This window comes from Physeter macrocephalus, chromosome 7 (genome assembly GCF_002837175.3).
Source record: "Physeter macrocephalus isolate SW-GA chromosome 7, ASM283717v5, whole genome shotgun sequence".
NCBI classification, from domain to species: Eukaryota; Metazoa; Chordata; class Mammalia; order Artiodactyla; family Physeteridae; genus Physeter; species Physeter macrocephalus.
The window spans coordinates 92084985-92108673 of NC_041220.1; the positions used below are offsets into that span (position 1 = coordinate 92084985).

Consider the following 23689-nt stretch of genomic DNA (forward strand, 5'->3'; position numbering starts at 1 on the left):
CCACCTAGAGGGGTGGGATAGGGAGGGTGGGAGGGAGGGAGAAGCAAGAGGGAGGGGATATGGGGATGTATGTATATGTACAACTGATTCACTTTGTTATAAAGCAGAAACTAACACACCATTGTAAAGCAATTATACTCCAAAAAAGATGTTAATAAATAAATTTAAAAAACATAAAGTCTTCCCAGGCCTTCCACATGTGGCTGGTCTAACCTCATTTCCTTCACTCCAGCCACAGCAGCCGTCCTGCTGTTCTGTAAACTTGGATATGTTCCTACCCCAGGGCCACTGACCTTGCTGATCCCTCTTCCGGCATGGCACAGGTATTGTACCACTTGCTTCCTTGCTTCACTCAGATCTCTGCTCAAATATTATCTCCTCTGAAAAATCTTCCCTGACCACTTGGGGGCTATTTAACCCATTATTTTGTCTTGTTTTCCTTTTCTTCATGTTCATCACCACATACCATTGTTGTATATTTTTTACTTTTTCCATTGTCTATAGACCATAAATTCCATGAGGGAGGGTTTATCTTGTTCACTGGGTCTAGTAAATTCCTGATACCCAATAGGAATCTGATGAATTTGATTGAAACAAATGATATACAAGCAGCTCCATTCCAAGCAGGTCAATGTAGGAGTGGCCACTGGAGGATGATAGGGAGTAGTAGGGCTACAGGCGCAATGGCTAGAGCTTGCCCTGCCCTAAAATATTCATGCAAAGAAAAGCTTACATGCTAACAAAGCTAATCTAACAAAAAATGCCACTGTGATGACAAAACCAGAATCCTTCAACAGGCTACCAAGGGAGGGGCAGGGGCTAAATTTTAAAACTCAGAGAAGGTTAGAGTTGGGATCTTTAAGATCTTTGAGACCTTCCTCATTAAACATATGTAAATGTGGTTACTTGGGCACCATTGGAATGGAAATGAGATGGCCTACAGTGATGTTAGTAGAACAGTTACCATGCTCTACAGAAGCTTTGATTTTCTTATTTTTCCCTTTATTATGTTGTGAGCATTTTTCTTTGTCATTAGATTTTCTTTGAAGTTGTTGAGGCCACAACTTGCAAATGCCTCTTCCCAATCTTGCTGAGAGCTCCTCCTCCCTCTCCAGGCTGTCCTGCATCTTGCAAAAAGGGAGTTGTGTATGGGGAACTAGGTGGTTCTCTCCTGCGTTAATAGGGTCTTGTGAGTGCTTCCCTAAGTATGAGGTGGCCCTGAACACCCCAAGGAGGACTACCCTCCCCTCCTATCCTAAATCTCCAAAAGCACATGGGGTGGGGGAAGGAGGGAAGGAGGTCATGTAATTCTGGAGGCAATGCCAGAGGCGTCCCAAAGGCTCCAACTCACACAAGGCCCTTCCCACACGTTGCCTGGGGGAGGTGGAGCTGGAACATCTGCTGAGCAAATAGAATATCCCCGAGGCTCTTGAAATCACCATATTTGCCAAGAGTCTCATACAATGGCCCAGGGTTTGGACTTATTTAATCTTCATAATCGACTTATAAACTTGATCCCATCCACATGTTGCAGAGTTCCTAAAATCACACAGCTAGTAATGGCAAAGCACAGGAACCCAGGATACCAAAACCTATTGCTTTTCATCTCTAAACTTTGTGACAAACCACAAGACTCATCATTTAATTTTCATAACCTAAGCAGTCCAGTCATTTAATCTCCATCTTACAGATGAAGAGCTTGGGCTCAGAGAGGCTTCCATATTTTGCCCAAAGTTACAAAGTTCGTTTCTGGTCCAATCAGAATTCAGACCCAGATTAACTACGGCTCCAATGGGACACAAGCTCTTGAACAGGTGTCCCCCAGTGAGCAGCTCAGTGACAGACGAGAACACCAGTGTTATTCTAGGCACAGGGACTCTCTCCTTTGCTCTACTTCCTCCTTGATGGATCACTCTGACTTCCTTCATCACTATCTGCCAAGCATGGGGTCCCCTGACACCCCACCCTCCTCCACCGACCCAGAGACCAGCTCTGTTCACCCAGGGCTTAAGGAAACTAAGCACACTGTGGTTCTAGGTCCCTGGGACGCCACAGCTGTCTTCATAAAGGGAAGGATGCAATTGCAAAGAGCTGGAAACTGCTGCCGCCTGAGAAAGAGGAAGGTATTAGGCATTACACAGGGTAAGCCAAGATGTAGCCTAGCCTTCAGCCTCTCTAAATCTACTCTACCCAGCTCCCACCTCAGCTTTCAACAGCCCCACTCATGCCAGCTCCCCCCCTAAACACAGCTGGAAGAGGGGATGCTACTGGCACGGAGTGGGGAGAGTCTAGGTTTGCTGCTAAACAGCCTGCACTGCACAGCCCCCCACGAAGAATGATCCAGCCACAAATGTGATTAGTGCGAAGGTTGAGAAATCCCAAGCTAGAGTGTTTCTGTTTTCTTCAAAATGAATGGAGACTGCCACTCTGCAATTTAGGCCCTAATTGGGATGCTACTGGCACGGAGTGGGGAGAGTCTAGGTTTGCTGCTAAACAGCCTGCACTGCACAGCCCCCCACGAAGAATGATCCAGCCACAAATGTGATTAGTGCGAAGGTTGAGAAATCCCAAGCTAGAGTGTTTCTGTTTTCTTCAAAATGAATGGAGACTGCCACTCTGCAATTTAGGCCCTAATTCTCTGTTCCACCTGCTATGTGGCACTGGTCTCTACTCCTGTTTAGGAGGCTCATAGTGTAAAGATTAATTAATTGCTCACTTCAAGAGACATAGGAGGGACTTCCCTGGTGGTGCAGTGGTTAAGAATCTGCCTGCCAATGCAGGGGACACGGGTTCGATCCCTGGTCCAGGAAGATCCCAAGTGCCAAGGAGCAACAAAGCCCGTGCACCACAACTACTGAGCCTGCATTCTAGAGCCCGCGAGCCACAGCTACTGAGCCCGCGTGCTGCAACTACTGAAGCCCACGTGCCTAGACCCCGCGCTCGGCAACAAGCCACCGCAATGAGAAGCCTGCACACCGCAATGAAGAGTAGCCCCTGCTCGCCGCAACTAGAGAAAGCCCACGCGCAGCAACGAAGACCCAATGCACCCAAAAATAAGTAAATAAATAAATTTATTTTTTAAAAAGAGACATAGGAAAGTGACCTGAATGAAGGTCAAACGATCGATTTCTTCTTCCAGAACCCAGGATAACAGATTAAGGGAGTTTGACAGAAATTGGAAATGCCTGATATGACAATATGGAGCCTGTGTGGAAACATACAGGCTGCCTCTTGGACTACAATATAGTATGGGGGACCTAGGCATTCTAATATATCCAAACATCCTCCTGCAAGGCTGCTGACCTTTGTGCCTGGGACCAGAGAAGCTTCAGCTAATGGTCAGTTTTGGAAACCAAGCTCTGATAGTCCAAGAGATTTCTGTTCTTAAGTCCTCATCCATCTCAACCTTTCTAGCATTTCTGATAAATGCTCCTTTCTTGAGACTGTGGCTTCTATGACATTGCACTGTTCTGGCTCAATTTGTGTTGCCTCTGATGGTTGACCCCTGCCCCCCACGACTCGTTCACCCCCTTTGAACAAGTTCTCTTCTTTCTCTAAATTCAATGTTAACCCCACCTGGGGGTCATAAATTGGGGTCCGTGGGCCTCTTATAGCCTTGCTGCTGTCACGGGCGTGGCCCAAGATTGCTGTGGACTCAGCAGAGCCTTGAGGGATCCCATCGGACATTCTGGTACTACCTGTGAGCTGTGGGGTCCCACCAGAGTGGACCACATAAAAGAAGAAAGAATTCCATCAAGTTCAAGGTCTTCTTCGTGGTTTAACAGAAAAGATATTTAAGTATCCTGAGAACAAAAAACCTGAAGTTCAGGAAACCAAATCTGATTTTTAAAAAAATGTAATCTTAAAATGTAGCAATGTGGGTGGAGACACAGATTCCTGGGATTACTCCTTCTAGATTGTTGGAGCCCTTAAGATAACGACTATGAAAAAAAGCTCAGGACCGGAGTGACATGGATTTTTTTCCCTTGATGGGTAAACAAAATTAACCCTGGGGGAGGTTTAGAATTAAGAAGAGCTGCAAAGTAAATCAAACCTAGAATAGCAACATTTTTGTGATAAATTTAGAAATAATCTGTACCTATCCGTTCTTTTAATATCTTGAAGTGTTACATACAATTTAGCATATTAGTATTTACAATAGTTTAACCCAGAGATTTAAATTTAAAATAGTAATTGCATAATTGATTTAGACTTGTGAATTTAAATTGAATTATTTTAAAAATAATTTTTAAAAATATTTATTTATTTATTTTGGTTGCACCTGGTCTCAGTTGCAGCAGGTGGGCTCCTTAGTTGCAGTACGTGGGCTTCTTAGTTGTGGCATTCGAACTCTTAGTTGTGGCAGACATGTGAGATCTAGTTCCCTGACCAGGGATCAAACCCGGGCCCCTTGCATTGGGAGTGCAGAGTTTATCCACTGTGCCACCAGGCAAGTCCCTAAAACTGAAATTTTATTCAGTTTGTAAATCATATTGGAACACTTAAGAGTACTTAAAATCTATCATTTTAAGGTTTAATTTGTTAGATTTATAAAAATGAGGTAAATATCTTGGAAGGTTTGTTATATTTGACAATTGCAATAACTTAAAGAAACCAAACATATTGAAAGTATAAATGAAGCTTAAGCCCGCGCCACAACGAAGAGTAGCCCCCGCTCACCGCAACCAGAGAAAGCCCGCGTGCAGCAACGAAGACTCAATGCAGCCAAAAATAATAAATAAATTTATTAAAAATAAATAAATAAAATAAAAATAAAGACTGAAATCTTTTCAGAATAATCCTTTCCATACACAAAAGCCAATCTCCAGGGCACACAAAAGATAAACAAACAAAAAACACTCATTTGACAACTGAGTTGAACTTGAATGCAAGTTTTTCCAGAGTATGTGGATCTGTGCATTTTTCTAGGGACTGGGTCCGATCTTTTCTCATATCCACAGGGTCTTTGACCCCAAAAGTTTAAGAATCTCTCCCTGTGGAAGGAGCGACTTGTACATCTCCTTTCCCAGCCCCATGGGTCCTAAGGCTGCCCTGGAGCATCACCTGGACACCCCACCAGCACCCCATATGCAAGAGTCTGCAAAACCATTTTATCAGAGACCCTCCCAAACCAGTCCCTCCCACAGGGATCCCTCTCTACCCTGCAACCCAGATGCTGTCACCTTTCATGGGCCCTCTTCTTTACCAAAAAATCCAACCATTTACCTAATTCTATTGATCTCTCTATTAGCTTTCCCTAGCCTATTGATTTCTGCAGCTGCCTGATCTATTGATCAATTCCAACTGATTCTTTTGCAAATCAACCGAATTATGTAATTAGTTGGCTATTTATTTCCCCTTTGCCACAAAGATCCAAACTGCCCCAAAACCCTAGCAATTCTTCCCTCTGAGTGTTCCCTGCGTTTTCCTTTCTCCCAGTCCTCACAGGAGTATCAGTATTGCATCAGACCGATGCTTCTCCCTGCCATCCCGAGTGACTTTCCCCAAAATAGCTCTCAGGTATATTGCTCTAGAGCTTTCTGTGGCTCCCTGCTACTCCAATAGAGATTTAATCACCCAGGCATTTGGTGACTTTATGCAAACTCTGAAAGTCAAGCCAAGGGCAGACTCCTGTGTGCAGCTGTTCCCGCCTCCATCTTCCACATGTGGGGAACGCCCTTGGAGTGTCCTTAACTTTGCCTCTGGAAATCCCATTTTCCTTCAGGACTCAGCCTACTCGGGGACCCTCTTTTCCCTTGAAAGACTCAGATAATACTTAATCACATGTCCTCCTTCTGCTACTGTGTCCTCCAGCCCTTAAATACTCAAAGCTCCTGGAGGATGGAAACCATTCCCTCTGCAGATTTGAAACCTGTGAAGGGAGGCCCTGCTTCCACTCATTTATTAAGCACCAACTGTGTGCCAGGCACTGTTCTACATGTTGGGGAGAATGAGGGAAAGAAAGTTCCTGCTATCAAGGAGTTTACATCTTGGGGGGAGCAGAGAGGAGGTGAAAGGCAATAAATAAACAAAAACACATACAATTGCTTTAGTAGTGACACATACATAAGGAGAATATAACAGAGTTATGGGATAAAGTGTGACAATTTTGGGGGGAGGCCACTATAGATCTGGGTGGTGGGAGAGTCCTTTCTGAGATGGTGACATTTGCACCAAGACCTGAATGATAAGAAGCAGGCCTCATGTGGAGACCTGGGGACAGCATCCTGGGAAGAGGGGACAGTGAGGGCAGATGTGCGTGGGGTGAGGGGACTTGTCATAATGAGGTGGTGGTCCCAGTTTGGTGACTGAGGAAGTGCTGTACCAGAGTGGTGAGAGTGAGGCCACAGCCCATCATACAAGGCCTTGAGAGGATGTGCTGAGGGCTGCCTGTGGGTTCAAGTGCATGGAGGGTGTCAAGCAGAAGGTGCTATCCCGGGTCAGTTGTCTAAAAGCTTACTCTGCCGCTGTATGGAGCATGGCTGTGGGTCCAGAGCAAAGCAGGGAGGCCAGCTAGGAGAGTATGCAGTAGTGCCAACTGGACTAGAGTGGCCATAGCAGATTAGGGTGACCGACTGCTCCAGTTGGCCTGGGACTAAGGGGTTTCCCGGAACATGGGACCTTTAGTGCTAAAATGGAAAAATCCCTGGCCTGGGTGGCTGGTCATCCTAGGCCACCATGCTTGGAGGCAAGACCACCTGACTCGCTGATGGATGGGACGGAAGGAAAAGAAAGAAATCTACAGAGACTGCCAGGAATTAGCTTGAACAGCTGGGTAGATGGTGGTGCCATTTACTGGGATAGGGTGGATGAGAGAGAAACAAGTTCAGGGATAAAATCAAGAGTTTGACTTTCTGAGCGCCCCAAAATGAGCTCCATAAATCTCTACCAAGTGGCAAAACCACTATAATAACTTGGGAGAGAACTACTGATATCCCATATCTACAGAGAACTAAAGTGGATACAAAAATAGGCATCCAGTCAATAGCAAAATCACTCTGGAATTGCTTAATTGCTGGCTAACAGTCACAGATGAGCCAACCTTCCGAGAAAGAGAGAATGCATCCATTTCCTGCAGATGCGATGTTAACGAAATCCAGAAGTGGACTGCGGGCTGCACATACCCTGGCTTCTGCAGTCTTGTCAGAGACCTCACCTCCAACAATTTGTGATGGTTGCCAATATAATTCAAGATGAAGATGGGAGTTCATAGGGAGGGGTCACATCAAGTTACCACAGTAGCATCCTTCTCTGTCTCCCCTCTTCCCTCCAGGATTCTCCAGCCCAGCTCCAATTCAGCGCTCATTCCTCTGTTAGACAACAGCTTTCCCTTTTCTCTGACTCCAGCTGTCAGTCATGCTCTGGGTCTGCAGCCTGTACAGCAAGCGGCCTTCTTGAAGCATTGCTCAACAGAGATGGTCCTCTCTCCTCCTGATGCTAAGAGAAAACACTCTCTTGTCTCCTGTTACAGCCTTCCCCTTGCTAGCCATGCACTTCTCTTGGAGGGAATACCACTTCTTGGAATTCCTCTAAGCCCAGCCATTCCTTCTGCTTTGCAGCAGCTACTCCCACTTCTCCTAGAGATTTCCCGCCCACTTGCCCAAAGCAAAGTAAGACCAGAACAGGTCCCAGGTCCCACCTGGTGGGAGGGGGAGAAGGGGCTGGCCTCCCTGTCTCCATTGACCTGCCTGGAGCAGTTCATGCTTTTCCCTCAGCAGGGGAGTAGTGACCCTCACTGACACTGATCCTTTCTTTATTTAAATTGTGTTATTTTGTTCATCTTGAATTTTTTACATTAATTTTGATTATTTTTAAAATGCTGCATTAAAATATTATTTCTCTTGATTACTGAGTGTACGGCCCCCGCCTTAAATTTTGTGCCCAAGGTGAGTATCTCACTCATTTCACCCTGGCCTGGACCTTCTGCTTTTTTTGGGAGGTGGATCTTTCCATTTCAAAACCAGGATGGTCCTGGGAAAATCGGGACGAGTTGGTCAGCCCTGGACCAAATCCAATCCAATCCTGGTGTGGCTGCTCTGTAGCTAGGGACAAGCTCTCTGAGTCTCCACGTCCTCATCTACACAGCAGGAATGGAGCAGTAACTAGCTCAGAGAGTGGCAATTGTGAGCTCATCTGTGGTGAGCTCGTTACAGTGCCTGGCACATAGCAAGTGCTTCAAAATATTAGCGGTGATGGTGATTTATTGAGTGTCTGCCACGGGCCAACCTCTGTGCCGGGGACAGTGCATCCAGTGGTGCTGGTGACAGACTTGTCCTGCAGGGGCCTGGGTTCTAGTGGGCAAGTCAGACCATGAACAGGTAATATCAAGAATTATTTGTGGGGACTTCTCTGGTGGTGCAGTGGTTAAGAATCCGCCTGCCAATGCGGGGGACTGGGTTCGATCCCTGGTCCAGGAAGATCCCACATTCTGCAGAGCAACTAAGCCTGTGTACCACGACTACTGAGCCTGTGCTCTAGAGCCTGCGAGCCACAACTACTGAGCCTGCGTGTCACAACTACTGAAGCCCACGTGCCTAAAGCCCGTGCTCAGCAACAGGAGAAGCCACCGCAATAAGACTGCGCACCGCAACGAAGAGTAGCCCCCGCTCGCTGTGACTAGAGAAAGCCCGCACACAGCAACAAAGACTCAACGCAGCCAAAAATAAATAAATAAATAAAATGGTTAACTTAAAAAAAAAAAAAGAATAAAGTTTAAACTCAAGTTTAAGGGGAAAAAAAAGAATTATTTGTGTAACACACGTGCCTGAGAATGTCCCGTAGACACATGTGACGTCATGTCACACTCTCAACCTCCCAATCCACTTGTAAAGGAGGTTCTTTCATCGCTCCCAGATCTTTTATTTATTTATTTATTTATTTTTAAAGACGATGTTGGGAGTAGGAGTTTATTAGTTAATTTATTTATTTTTGCTGTGTTGGGTCTTCGTTTCTGTGCGAGGGCTTTAAATAAATTTAAAAAACATAAAGTCTTCCCAGGCCTTCCACATGTGGCTGGTCTAACCTCATTTCCTTCACTCCAGCCACAGCAGCCGTCCTGCTGTTCTGTAAACTTGGATATGTTCCTACCCCAGGGCCACTGACCTTGCTGATCCCTCTTCCGGCATGGCACAGGTATTGTACCACTTGCTTCCTTGCTTCACTCAGATCTCTGCTCAAATATTATCTCCTCTGAAAAATCTTCCCTGACCACTTGGGGGCTATTTAACCCATTATTTTGTTTTCCTTTTCTTCATGTTCATCACCACATACCATTGTTGTATATTTTTTACTTTTTCCATTGTCTATAGACCATAAATTCCATGAGGGAGGATTTATCTTGTTCACTGGGTCTAGTAAATTCCTGATACCCAATAGGAATCTGATGAATTTGATTGAAACAAATGATATACAAGCGGCTCCATTCCAAGCAGGTCAATGTAGGAGTGGCCACTGGAGGATGATAGGGAGTAGTAGGGCTACAGGCGCAATGGCTAGATCTTGCCCTGCCCTAAAATATTCATGCAAAGAAAAGCTTACATGCTAACAAAGCTAATCTAACAAAAAATGCCACTGTGATGACAAAACCAGAATCCTTCAACAGGCTACCAAGGGAGGGGCAGGGGCTAAATTTTAAAACTCAGAGAAGGTTAGAGTTGGGATCTTTAAGATCTTTGAGACCTTCCTCATTAAACATATGTAAATGTGGTTACTTGGGCACCATTGGAATGGAAATGAGATGGCCTACAGTGATGTTAGTAGAACAGTTACCATGCTCTACAGAAGCTTTGATTTTCTTATTTTTCCCTTTATTATGTTGTGAGCATTTTTCTTTGTCATTAGATTTTCTTTGAAGTTGTTGAGGCCACAACTTGCAAATGCCTCTTCCCAATCTTGCTGAGAGCTCCTCCGCCCTCTCCAGGCTGTCCTGCATCTTGCAAAAAGGGAGTTGTGTATGGGGAACTAGGTGGTTCTCTCCTGCATTAATAGGGTCTTGTGAGTGCTTCCCTAAGTATGAGGTGGCCCTGAACACCCCAAGGAGGACTACCCTCCCCTCCTATCCTAAATCACCAAAAGCACGTGGGGTGGGGGAAGGAGGGAAGGAGGTCATGTAATTCTGGAGGCAATGCCAGTGGCGTCCCCAAGGCTCCAACTCACACAAGGCCCTTCCCACACGTTGCCTGGGGGAGGTGGAGCTGGAACATCTGCTGAGCAAATAGAATATCCCCGAGGCTCTTGAAATCACCATATTTGCCAAGAGTCTCATACAATGGCCCAGGGTTTGGACTTATTTAATCTTCATAATCGACTTATAAACTTGATCCCATCCACATGTTGCAGAGTTCCTAAAATCACACAGCTAGTAATGGCAAAGCACAGGAACCCAGGATGGGGAACTAGGTGGTTCTCTCCTGCATTAATAGGGTCTTGTGAGTGCTTCCCTAAGTATGAGGTGGCCCTGAACACCCCAAGGAGGACTACCCTCCCCTCCTATCCTAAATCACCAAAAGCACGTGGGGTGGGGGAAGGAGGGAAGGAGGTCATGTAATTCTGGAGGCAATGCCAGTGGCGTCCCCAAGGCTCCAACTCACACAAGGCCCTTCCCACACGTTGCCTGGGGGAGGTGGAGCTGGAACATCTGCTGAGCAAATAGAATATCCCCGAGGCTCTTGAAATCACCATATTTGCCAAGAGTCTCATACAATGGCCCAGGGTTTGGACTTATTTAATCTTCATAATCGACTTATAAACTTGATCCCATCCACATGTTGCAGAGTTCCTAAAATCACACAGCTAGTAATGGCAAAGCACAGGAACCCAGGATACCAAAACCTATTGCTTTTCATCTCTAAACTTTGTGACAAACCACAAGACTCATCATTTAATTTTCATAACCTAAGCAGTCCAGTCATTTAATCTCCATCTTACAGATGAAGAGCTTGGGCTCAGAGAGGCTTCCATATTTTGCCCAAAGTTACAAAGTTCGTTTCTGGTCCAATCAGAATTCAGACCCAGATTAACTACGGCTCCAATGGGACACACAGGTGTCCCCCAGTGAGCAGCTCAGTGACAGACGAGAACACCAGTGTTATTCTAGGCACAGGGACTCTCTCCTTTGCTCTACTTCCTCCTTGATGGATCACTCTGACTTCCTTCATCACTATCTGCCAAGCATGGGGTCCCCTGACACCCCACCCTCCTCCACCGACCCAGAGACCAGCTCTGTTCACTCAGGACTTAAGGAAACTAAGCACACTGTGGTTCTAGGTCCCTGGGACCCCACAGCTGTCTTCATAAAGGGAAGGATGCAATTGCAAAGAGCTGGAAACTGCTGCCGCCTGAGAAAGAGGAAGATATTAGGCATTACACAGGGTAAGCCAAGATGTAGCCTAGCCTTCAGCCTCTCTAAATCTACTCTACCCAGCTCCCACCTCAGCTTTCAACAGCCCCACTCATGCCAGCTCCCCCCCTAAACACAGCTGGAAGAGGGGATGCTACTGGCACGGAGTGGGGAGAGTCTAGGTTTGCTGCTAAACAGCCTGCACTGCACAGCCCCCCACGAAGAATGATCCAGCCACAAATGTGATTAGTGCGAAGGTTGAGAAATCCCAAGCTAGAGTGTTTCTGTTTTCTTCAAAATGAATGGAGACTGCCACTCTGCAATTTAGGCCCTAATTCTCTATTCCATCTGCTATGTGGCACTGGTCTCTACTCCTGTTTAGGAGGCTCATAGTGTAAAGGTTAATTAATTGCTCACTTCAAGAGACATAGAAGGGACTTCCCTGGTGGTGCAGTGGTTAAGAATCTGCCTGCCAATGCAGGGGACACGGGTTCGATCCCTGGTCCAGGAAGATCCCAAGTGCCACGGAGCAACAAAGCCCGTGCGCCACAACTACTGAGCCTGCACTCTAGAGCCCGCGAGCCACAGCTACTGAGCCTGCGTGCTGAAACTACTGAAGCCCGCGTGCCTAGACCCCGCTCTCGGCAACAAGAGAAGCCACTGCAATGAGAAGGCTGCACACCGCGATGAAGAGTAGCCCCCGCTCGCCGCAACTAGAGAAAGCCCACGCGCAGCAACGAAGACCCGATGCAGCCAAAAATAAGTAAATGAATAAGTAAATAAATTTTTTTTAAAAAGAGAGACATACGAAAGTGACCTGAAAGACGGTCAAATGATCGATTTCTTCTTCCAGAACCCAGGATGACAGATTAAGGGAGTTTGACAGAAATTTGAAACGCCTGATATGACAATATGGAGCCTGTGTGGAAACATACAGGCTGCCTCTTGGACTATAATATGGTATGGGGGACCTAGGCATTCTGATATATCCAAACATCCTCCTGCAAGGCTGCTGACCTTTGTGCCTGGGACCAGAGAAGCTTCAGCTAATGGTCAGTTTTGGAAACCAAGCTCTGATAGTCCAAGAGATTTCTGTTCTTAAGTCCTCATCCATCTCAACCTTTCTAGCATTTCTGATAAATGCTCCTTTCTTGAGACTGTGGCTTCTATGACATTGCACTGTTCTGGCTCAATTTGTGTTGCCTCTGATGGTTGACCCCTGCCCCCCACGACTCGTTCACCCCCTTTGAACAAGTTCTCTTCTTTCTCTAAATTCAATGTTAACCCCACCTGGGGGTCATAAATTGGGGTCCGTGGGCCTCTTATAGCCTTGCTGCTGTCACGGGCGTGGCCCAAGATTGCTGTGGACTCAGCAGAGCCTTGAGGGATCCCATCGGACATTCTGGTACTACCTGTGAGCTGTGGGGTCCCACCAGAGTGGACCACATAAAAGAAGAAAGAATTCCATCAAGTTCAAGGTCTTCTTCGTGGTTTAACAGAAAAGATATTTAAGTATCCTGAGAACAAAAAACCTGAAGTTCAGGAAACCAAATCTGATTTTTAAAAAAATGTAATCTTAAAATGTAGCAATGTGGGTGGAGACACAGATTCCTGGGATTACTCCTTCTAGATTGTTGGAGCCCTTAAGATAACGACTATGAAAAAAAGCTCAGGACCGGAGTGACATGGATTTTTTTCCCTTGATGGGTAAACAAAATTAACCCTGGGGGAGGTTTAGAATTAAGAAGAGCTGCAAAGTAAATCAAACCTAGAATAGCAACATTTTTGTGATAAATTTAGAAATAATCTGTACCTATCCGTTCTTTTAATATCTTGAAGTGTTACATACAATTTAGCATATTAGTATTTACAATAGTTTAACCCAGAGATTTAAATTTAAAATAGTAATTGCATAATTGATTTAGACTTGTGAATTTAAATTGAATTATTTTAAAAATAATTTTTAAAAATATTTATTTATTTATTTTGGTTGCACCTGGTCTCAGTTGCAGCAGGTGGGCTCCTTAGTTGCAGTACGTGGGCTTCTTAGTTGTGGCATTCGAACTCTTAGTTGTGGCAGACATGTGAGATCTAGTTCCCTGACCAGGGATCAAACCCGGGCCCCTTGCATTGGGAGTGCAGAGTTTATCCACTGTGCCACCAGGCAAGTCCCTAAAACTGAAATTTTATTCAGTTTGTAAATCATATTGGAACACTTAAGAGTACTTAAAATCTATCATTTTAAGGTTTAATTTGTTAGATTTATAAAAATGAGGTAAATATCTTGGAAGGTTTGTTATATTTGACAATTGCAATAACTTAAAGAAACCAAACATATTGAAAGTATAAATGAAGCTTAAAATGTAAATAAAGTGATTTTAAAATTAGTTGTTTAAACTTTGGTAGATTTATAAATAGTAAAAAGATATTTATAAACTGAATTTAAGATGAGCAAAAAGAAGAGTTTTCAAAATTTGAAACTTGAACAAATTTAAAATGAGATTTTAAAAACTAAAATCGGGCTTCCCTGGTAACACAGTGGTTGAGAATCCTCCTGCCAATGCAGGGAACATGGATTCGATCCCCGGTCCGGGAAGATACCACATGCCACGGAGCAACTAAGCCCGTGCACCACAACTACTGAGCCTGCCACTATAATAACTTGGGAGAGAACTACTGATATCCCATATCTACAGAGAACTAAAGTGGATACAAAAATAGGCATCCAGTCAATAGCAAAATCACTCTGGAATTGCTTAATTGCTGGCTAACAGTCACAGATGAGCCAACCTTCCGAGAAAGAGAGAATGCATCCATTTCCTGCAGATGCGATGTTAACGAAATCCAGAAGTGGACTGCGGGCTGCACATACCCTGGCTTCTGCAGTCTTGTCAGAGACCTCACCTCCAACAATTTGTGATGGTTGCCAATATAATTCAAGATGAAGATGGGAGTTCATAGGGAGGGGTCACATCAAGTTACCACAGTAGCATCCTTCTCTGTCTCCCCTCTTCCCTCCAGGATTCTCCAGCCCAGCTCCAATTCAGCGCTCATTCCTCTGTTAGACAACAGCTTTCCCTTTTCTCTGACTCCAGCTGTCAGTCATGCTCTGGGTCTGCAGCCTGTACAGCAAGCGGCCTTCTTGAAGCATTGCTCAACAGAGATGGTCCTCTCTCCTCCTGATGCTAAGAGAAAACACTCTCTTGTCTCCTGTTACAGCCTTCCCCTTGCTAGCCATGCACTTCTCTTGGAGGGAATACCACTTCTTGGAATTCCTCTAAGCCCAGCCATTCCTTCTGCTTTGCAGCAGCTACTCCCACTTCTCCTAGAGATTTCCCGCCCACTTGCCCAAAGCAAAGTAAGACCAGAACAGGTCCCAGGTCCCACCTGGTGGGAGGGGGAGAAGGGGCTGGCCTCCCTGTCTCCATTGACCTGCCTGGAGCAGTTCATGCTTTTCCCTCAGCAGGGGAGTAGTGACCCTCACTGACACTGATCCTTTCTTTATTTAAATTGTGTTATTTTGTTCATCTTGAATTTTTTACATTAATTTTGATTATTTTTAAAATGCTGCATTAAAATATTATTTCTCTTGATTACTGAGTGTACGGCCCCCGCCTTAAATTTTGTGCCCAAGGTGAGTATCTCACTCATTTCACCCTGGCCTGGACCTTCTGCTTTTTTTGGGAGGTGGATCTTTCCATTTCAAAACCAGGATGGTCCTGGGAAAATCGGGACGAGTTGGTCAGCCCTGGACCAAATCCAATCCAATCCTGGTGTGGCTGCTCTGTAGCTAGGGACAAGCTCTCTGAGTCTCCACGTCCTCATCTACACAGCAGGAATGGAGCAGTAACTAGCTCAGAGAGTGGCAATTGTGAGCTCATCTGTGGTGAGCTCGTTACAGTGCCTGGCACATAGCAAGTGCTTCAAAATATTAGCGGTGATGGTGATTTATTGAGTGTCTGCCACGGGCCAACCTCTGTGCCGGGGACAGTGCATCCAGTGGTGCTGGTGACAGACTTGTCCTGCAGGGGCCTGGGTTCTAGTGGGCAAGTCAGACCATGAACAGGTAATATCAAGAATTATTTGTGGGGACTTCTCTGGTGGTGCAGTGGTTAAGAATCCGCCTGCCAATGCGGGGGACTGGGTTCGATCCCTGGTCCAGGAAGATCCCACATTCTGCAGAGCAACTAAGCCTGTGTACCACGACTACTGAGCCTGTGCTCTAGAGCCTGCGAGCCACAACTACTGAGCCTGCGTGTCACAACTACTGAAGCCCACGTGCCTAAAGCCCGTGCTCAGCAACAGGAGAAGCCACCGCAATAAGACTGCGCACCGCAACGAAGAGTAGCCCCCGCTCGCTGTGACTAGAGAAAGCCCGCACACAGCAACAAAGACTCAACGCAGCCAAAAATAAATAAATAAATAAAATGGTTAACTTAAAAAAAAAAAAAGAATAAAGTTTAAACTCAAGTTTAAGGGGAAAAAAAAGAATTATTTGTGTAACACACGTGCCTGAGAATGTCCCGTAGACACATGTGACGTCATGTCACACTCTCAACCTCCCAATCCACTTGTAAAGGAGGTTCTTTCATCGCTCCCAGATCTTTTATTTATTTATTTATTTATTTTTAAAGACGATGTTGGGAGTAGGAGTTTATTAGTTAATTTATTTATTTTTGCTGTGTTGGGTCTTCGTTTCTGTGCGAGGGCTTTCTCTAGTTGTGGCAGGCGGGGGCCACTCTTCATCGCGGTGTGCGGGCCTCTCTTGTTGCGGAGCACAGGCTCCAGATGCGCAGGCTCAGTAGTTGTGGCTCACGGGCCTAGTTGCTCCGCGGCATGTGGGATCCTCCCAGACCAGGGCTTGAACCCGTGTCCCCTGCATTAGCAGGCAGATTCTCAACCACTGCGCCACCAGGGAAGCCCGCTCCCAGATCATTTAGACGGGATCAATCAGTGCAAGACCAGGATTTGGATGAGATCCCACAAGGAGCGAGAGACAGATTAGGGATTCCACACCTGCCCTCAGAGCTGATCTTCGTCCCACTGCTCCTTGGCAGCTCTGGGAGGTGCCCAGAGCAGCTAGGATTCAGAAGGAATGAACCCCAGCTCATACTGTCTTACAGAAAATTCCTGACACCAACAACAACTAGGGTTCATGAGGCAAGTTCTCCCCTAGAGGATGCAAATTACCCATTATCGCTGGCTGCTTTTACGTGATGGAGCTGGCTGCCTGGGGAAAAGGGAAACATTGTACTGCCTTCCCTTTTGCACTTCTGAACTTTGAGCCATCTGAATATCATTACTATCTATTCCAAAATAAATGCTAATATTAAAGTTCAAAAAGCAAAGAAAGACTTACGAATTATCTTCAGGAGAATCCCAGAGTGGATTAGCCCCTAAACAAGTTCGCTTTCAGCAAAATCTCTGGTGGGTCCCCCAGAATAGTCTTCCCTGGCTGGCGAGGGGAACCATCCTCTCTTGGGTTAATTCACCCCTTGGGCCGCATTCCAGATTCCCCGGATATATGAGTTTCTGTTAATCTCAGACGGACAGACCTGGAGCGACACTGGGCCTAGAAGGTTTTCCTCAGGGCCCCAAATGATCCAGACTCAAGAACAAGCTTCACAGGACAGCTCCCGAAGAATGCAGAGGAGCTGTAACTGGCCTGACCACTCTCTCGGTTCATTGGAGGGGAAAAAGGAACACCGCAGCCAATAGCTCACATTTGGGATTAACTATAGAATCCAAGGTGACACCAGACCCACAGCCCTACCGAGGGAAGATCACATCCTTCCTTTTAGTTGGTTGAGAAACTCAGAATAAAGGATTTTTCTAAAATAAAACACAGGAGATGGTGTTATGAGGTGAGGAGTGTCCCAGGCAAAGAATCCAGAGACCTAAGGGCAGGTCCGGGCTCTGTTACCAACCCATGGCACTGGGTAAGGCTCCATATTCCTGAACCTCTGAGTCTGTGGTAGGGGAGTTGGGCTGATGTCCCTCAGTCCCCTCCTGGGTTCTCACACCTCATTCTGGGCTTGTCCTCTGACTGTCTCCTCCCTCCCTGGATTCACTGTCTCGGACCCCAAGAGCTGGAGTCCTAGCTACCTGGCTGTGTTCCGGGGCACAGCTCCCCAATGCAGGGAATGGGGCCTTCATTCCTTTTGTACGTCTTCCCACAGAACACACAGTCCCAAATTCTGCACATGCTCCGGCCCCCTCCCTCCACTCTCCTCCGACATCTCCGGGGCTGCCTCAACCAATGAGGCAGTCACTTCTGCCTCTGGCCTCACAGGACAAGTGTCTTGCCATCTCTGTCCTGCTGAGCTGCGAGGGTGTCTGAAGACTGTCGGTACTGCGGATGACCCCAGGCTAGGCCAGTCCCCCAAGGTGGGCCTGGAGACGTCAAAGCATTGCACTACTACTGAAGGTAGTTTAATACAGGCAGGGACTTAACAAATTCCACAGACTGCGACCCATATCCTAGGGAAAGTCCCCAAGCCTATCCTGCAAAGTGCTCCCCTCCCCAAATCCCCATTGGTCGTGTTCAGACTGTCTCCGCCCCTCTGGCCTCAACTGATTGGAGCAAAGTAGACAACTGACTTGAGCTGGACCAATCAGTTCCTTGCCTGGAAAATTGAAATTGTGCTAAGAGATTCAGTCCAGCTGTGGCTGGACCAGTCAAGAAATCCTGAGGCTGTGGACAGCCATTTTCTACCTAGGATGCAGAGAAAGTCAGTTTTCAGGGGAAGCGAGAAATGAACGAAGCAGAAATATAAAGAGGGCTCAAAATGGGAGGTGGAGACAGTCCCGTGGGCAATCCTGTCTCTGGTCAGTTCATGCTCAAGAGCTGGCAAAGAGCAGGTTTTTGTGTTTTCACTATCCGGCGCCCATCGCCTTCCAAATTATGCCCCTGTTTCCTTTGGAGGAGTGGCCTCTCTCCACTGTGTCACCTTGCAGGGACAGGTCATTCCAGGCACTGCCTCACTGCGTTGGTTGAGGAGCCAGATCCTTCTTGCCATCCCAGGGACCGCCATGTACGGTCATAGGGCCTGAGCTGAACAAATACAGTGGCAAGTGGCTGACAGGGACCGTTCACCCTAGTGGACTGGATGGTGGCTGCCTGCCCAGGCTATCCCTGCTGGGCGTCCTGCTTTTGTCTTTCCAGGCAGCCTCGGGCTTTGCCCCAGCTGCAGTCAGCCATAAGCTCTGTGTGCCCCCATCACTCTTCCTTTAAATTTCCTTTCATTTTTGCAAAACCAGAGCTGCATTCTCTTGTTTACAAGTAAGAAGTCATGATTGATATTTGCAGTTAAAACATGTGCTTGGGTTCGATGAGACATCGGGTATACAACCCACTTCAGTGAGCTGGCGTGGATTTCCTTTTCCTATGACCAAGAGTCCTTATAGGTTAGGGTAGCTCCTGGACAAGTTGTTTTACCTCTCTGAGCCTCTGTTTCCTCATCCTGAAAATGATGTTACTGATTCCTACTGTGCAGAGAAGTTGGAAGAATAAAATAGTAACAATAATAAAGTACTAAAAGAATAACTTTTAGATAAGTGCTTAGGATGTTCCGTTAACTGTCCAAAGAGCCTACATATAGTAACTCATTCACAACAACCCTACGAAGTAAAAGCTTTTAGCCTCATTTTAAAGGTTAGGAAACTGAGAATCAGAGAGGCTAAGTGATTTCCCTGAAGCCACACAGCTAACAAACGCCGACGTGCCTCATACATGTTTTGTTGTCCGGTAAATGGTAGCTATTATGTGTGTTAGTCAAAGGATTTAACAAGTCTGAAAAGTCAGTTTAGGATTTAGGTAGCATCCCACGTGTGAGGGTGGGGCTGTGCAGGCCTCCATCAGAACAATAACTAATTGACTGTGGCCAAGGCTGTTGCAAAATGGGAAATAACTCAGTCTGTCCCTCTCTCCCTTGACACAATCCTTCCAGTGACCTCACCACTCCCATGGTTTCAACTGTCCCCGCTATGTCCCCTGGCTCAGGCCTCTCCTGAGCGCCCAGCACAGCCACCAGCTGCCTGTTGGGCATTTCCGCTTCGATGGCCCAAGGGCCGCCCCAATTCAGCACAGCTCATGGCTGACGAGAAACACTGCATCTTTACCCCGAGCCTGCTCTGCCTCCAGAGCTTCCTGCTTCACTGAATGTTGTCGCCAACTGTAAGCTTCCTAAACCATCTGCCCAGGGCTTGCCTCGCTTTCTCTCTCACCCCAAATCCATTCAACCCACCTCTAGACTCAATGCATTCTGCCTGGATAATCCTCATCGCTCCACTCCCTAAAGCAGACTGGCATCACTCCTGCCCCATCAGGCAACTGCTGCTCGCCAACCTCCCGTCCGCCTCTGGTCCCATCTTACATTGCAGCCGAAGTGATGCTTTTAAAACACAAAACAAGCCATTTGTTGCTCTGCCTAATTTTTAGTGGCTTCCCCTTGACCCCAAGATAAAGTCCAAACCACTTTTTATGGTTTATGGGACTTCCTGATCTAGCCCCTGCCTACCCCTCCAGCTGTAAACCTTCAGATTTTTCACTCCAACACCTCCTGCTTCAGACATGCTAAACTTTCCCCTGGGTTTTTCACCATTCATTCACTTACTTATTAATTCAACAAAGATTTACTGGGCCCTTGCCATGAGCCAGGCACTGGGAGTTCAATAAGATAAACATGATATTTGCTCTTATGAGGCTTGCACTTGTCTGGTTGATTCGTTTTCATCTTTGAGATCTCAGCTTAAATATTAGCTCCTCAAGGAAATGTTCCCTCGCCCCTAAACCAGGGTAAGTCCCTTGGTGTGTGTTCGTAGGATACCTTGTTCTCTGTATAACATACACCACACCTTATTATTGTTTAACCTCTCTCTTCCCTGCCAGACTGTCAACCCCATGGGCATGGGCACTGGCTCTCTTGCTCACCTCTGTATCCCCAAGCCTGGTACATAATAGACACTCAAAAATAGTTGATGAATGAATGAATACATGAATGAATAGCATTATTATATTCAGCAAATACTCATACTTCTGGTTTTCCTACAAGGCTGTAAGCTTTTTTAAAAAAAAAAAAAAAAAAAAAAAAAAGCAGGAAAGACCACGTCATGTTTGTGTTTTTCTCCCAATAGCTTCTATATTAGTGCTCAATGAGTCTTGGTTGAATGGATAGACAAGTGTGTCTTCATGTAGGAAAATAATAGTTAATAAGGATGGTCAAAGCAGGAAGGCAACATCTTTAGGAAACTGAAGAGGGCAGGGACCTCTGGAATTCACGATCACATGATCTGATTGTTCTACGAAGGGGTATGGAGACCCTTGCTTCTTAGTCCTTGCTGTACAGTGGATTGATGTGGGAAGGTTGACAAAATATTGATGCTTAGGACCTTCCTGAAGAGACTCCAATTCAATCAGTCTGGGCTGAAGCTGGGCAATGGAAAAAATTTTTTTACATTTTCCAGGTGATTCTAATGTGCAGCCAGGGATGGACAGGTGTGGAGCCCCCTGGAATTTGAAAGGTTTTGGCCAGATCTAGGTCTGCAGATGAGTAGATCATCTGTCGGGGATTCCTGGGTATTGGATGTGGGTCAAGACTTATGACATAATCAGAGGTGAAACCAAGGGAATGAATACAGAGAAAGAATTCAGGACCAATTAGTCATTGCTTCTAGATATACACTTCTTGAATGAATGAATGAATGAGGGAATAAATGAAATGAGTGGGCAAGAGCAGGTCCTCTGTACCGCTGTGGACTCACTGGGAATAGCTTTCTTTATGGACATCAAGCTAGTAATTACTCACAGGCAATCAGGAAAAAAAATCCTGAAAAGATTAAACAATATTAAGCCGGTAGAATCTTCTGATACCCTGATACCGTAGACTCCCAGGAGCCACAGGGTCATCCACTCAATCCCCATTCACCCATTCAACAAACATTTACTGAGCATCTACTACGTGCCACGTATGTTCTAGATGCTAGGAAGGATACCTCTTGTTTGGGGCTGAATTGTTTCCACCCAAAATTCACATACTGAAGTCCTAACCCCCAGCAGCTTACAAAGTGACTGTATTTGGAGATAGGATTTTTTAAGAGGTAATTGAGTAAAAATGAGGTCATTAGGGTTGATCTTAATCCAATATAACTGATGTGCTTATATGAAGAGGAAATTTGAACACAGACAGACACAGAGGGGAGACCATGTAAAGACACAGGTAGAAAATGGCCATCTATAAGCCAAGGAGAGAGGCCTCAGAAGAAACCATCCTGCTGACATCTAAATCTCAGACCTTCAGCCCCTAGAATTGTGAGAAAATAAAGGTCCATTATTTAAGCCACCTAATCTGTGGTGCTTTGTTTGGTAGCCCTAGAAAACTAATAGCTGCAAATGAGACCAAGTCCCTGTTTTCTAATGCATATATCCACCAAGCCTTCATTTTCTAAGGGCTATGTGCATACTTTCAACATATCTTTCTACTGCTATTTTTCAAAGCTTTGTGGTCATAAGTTGCATTTAATAAAATCCACATTCATTGAAAGAGCTCCTTGATTCTAAGTGGCATTTTGTCATTGTATATATTTTGTACTAGATAAAGTCTCAGCTGGGTACTAGCATGTCTTTAACACCTGTCTAACACTTGCTAATCTCTCTTATATAAAAAAGGCCTCAGGCTCAGAACCACCGCCAAGCAGAAATATCTGGCTAGAATTGAATAACATCACTGTTTTATTTTTTCTGTTATATGTATTTGAAGAGTTACTTGTATTTAATAGCAAGTTACAACGACTTTCCACTTGTAGTAGTTATAGGGTGTTTTCATTTCGAATAAATTTTTTAAGGCAAAAACTAAGTGATTAGACTTTAAGAATGAATATTCAACAAATAATGGTAACGTAGTTTGTATATAAGGTAAAAGTCATGATGATGGTATGCAATGACAAAAGACTGGAAAACACTGAATGAGGTGACTTCATAGAAATTGCTAGTTTTATTATTATCATTCATTCATTCACCCACTTTTTCATTCCACCAACACCGATTGAGCATATATTAGCTTCCAGGCATTGTGCTAAGTATTTTCTCATAAAATATCTTATTTAATTGCAGAAATATCCTAGAAGACAGGAACCACGTCTGTCCTATTCATTGCTGTATCTCCAGCACCTTGTACAGTGAAAAAGCACTGAAAACTTTTCCTTTGAGTGATGCATCTGCATTTTTGAGTCAAGATTCAACATATTACAGGATGAATATTCAAACCCAAAGTGCCTGCCACTAAGAATTAGTTGGAATGAAGGACCAGTTACTGATTTTCTCTACTTCCCTGGTCTATATTATCTTTTTAAAAAATATTGTTATGGGGAGGGCATTTGTTATTCAGTGAGACTATGGTGCTTTCTTGAGACATTAAGTGAGCTGCCCTATAACCTGAAATGGGCCCCTCATCCCATCTATCTATCATTTATCATCCTTTAGTCCATCCATCCATCCATCCAATGCAGAACCTCTGAAAAAAAACAAGAAACCTATATCCTTCTCTGAAGAGAACTTGATTAGCATTTGCAAAGCAATTAATAGAATTCCATCAAGTGCCGGGCCCTGTGAAGGGGTAAAACTGGCTACCACTTCCCCCTTTTTCCACTTCCAGGGAGCAGTCCAGTTACCCCTTATAACCCTCAAGCACTCTGGGGCCTCAGCCTCAGTAATTAAAAGTTTGGAATTTGTGACAGGATTTGGCATTGGTTTCCCAACTTCTGCTAATGACTAGCTGAGACCTCCCTGTGCAAACCAGGAAATATAATAATATAAAAGAAGATTAAATAAACATGCTTCAGCTATTAGAAGAGTAGCTGGCACATAACCAGTATTCAACAAATTTCAGCCATTACAATTGTTATTATCTGGAATGACTGGCCTGCATTCAAGGACAAAATCTCCTGCTCCTCAAGGTCAAGTTCACTTTGTCTGGGATTTAGAATTTAGGGACATTCTAAATTGGGGAAGAGGTTTAAAAACAAGATTATGGCATTCTGGGGAAGAAATAACAGCAGACCTGCCTGTGGCCACTTTCTATGTGGGAGATAATGAAGGCAAGTCACACCTTCAAGGCCAGGGTGAGAAATTCACTATCAATGAAAGAGACTGTAGGTATTGATTAAACACTGTTGATCGGTTTCTGCTCTGTCCTACCAGGTCAATTACTCAGCTGTGGATGTCACCCCAAGTTTTAGCATGGCATGTGTGGCCCCATCTAATTCAACCTGACCCCCCTTTCCAGCTTGCCTCCCACTGCTCCCTTTCTGGAAACTTCCACACCAGAGAGACTGGTTTACTTACTTACCTCTAAA

General features: G+C 45.3%; 1 pseudogene; it reads right to left on the bottom strand.

The window, feature by feature from the left end:
* LOC112063772 (transcriptional repressor protein YY1-like) overlaps nucleotides 1-19386 on the bottom strand; it is a 42806-nt pseudogene extending 23420 nt beyond the window's left edge.
* Between the last annotated feature and the right edge of the window lie 4303 nt (nucleotides 19387-23689).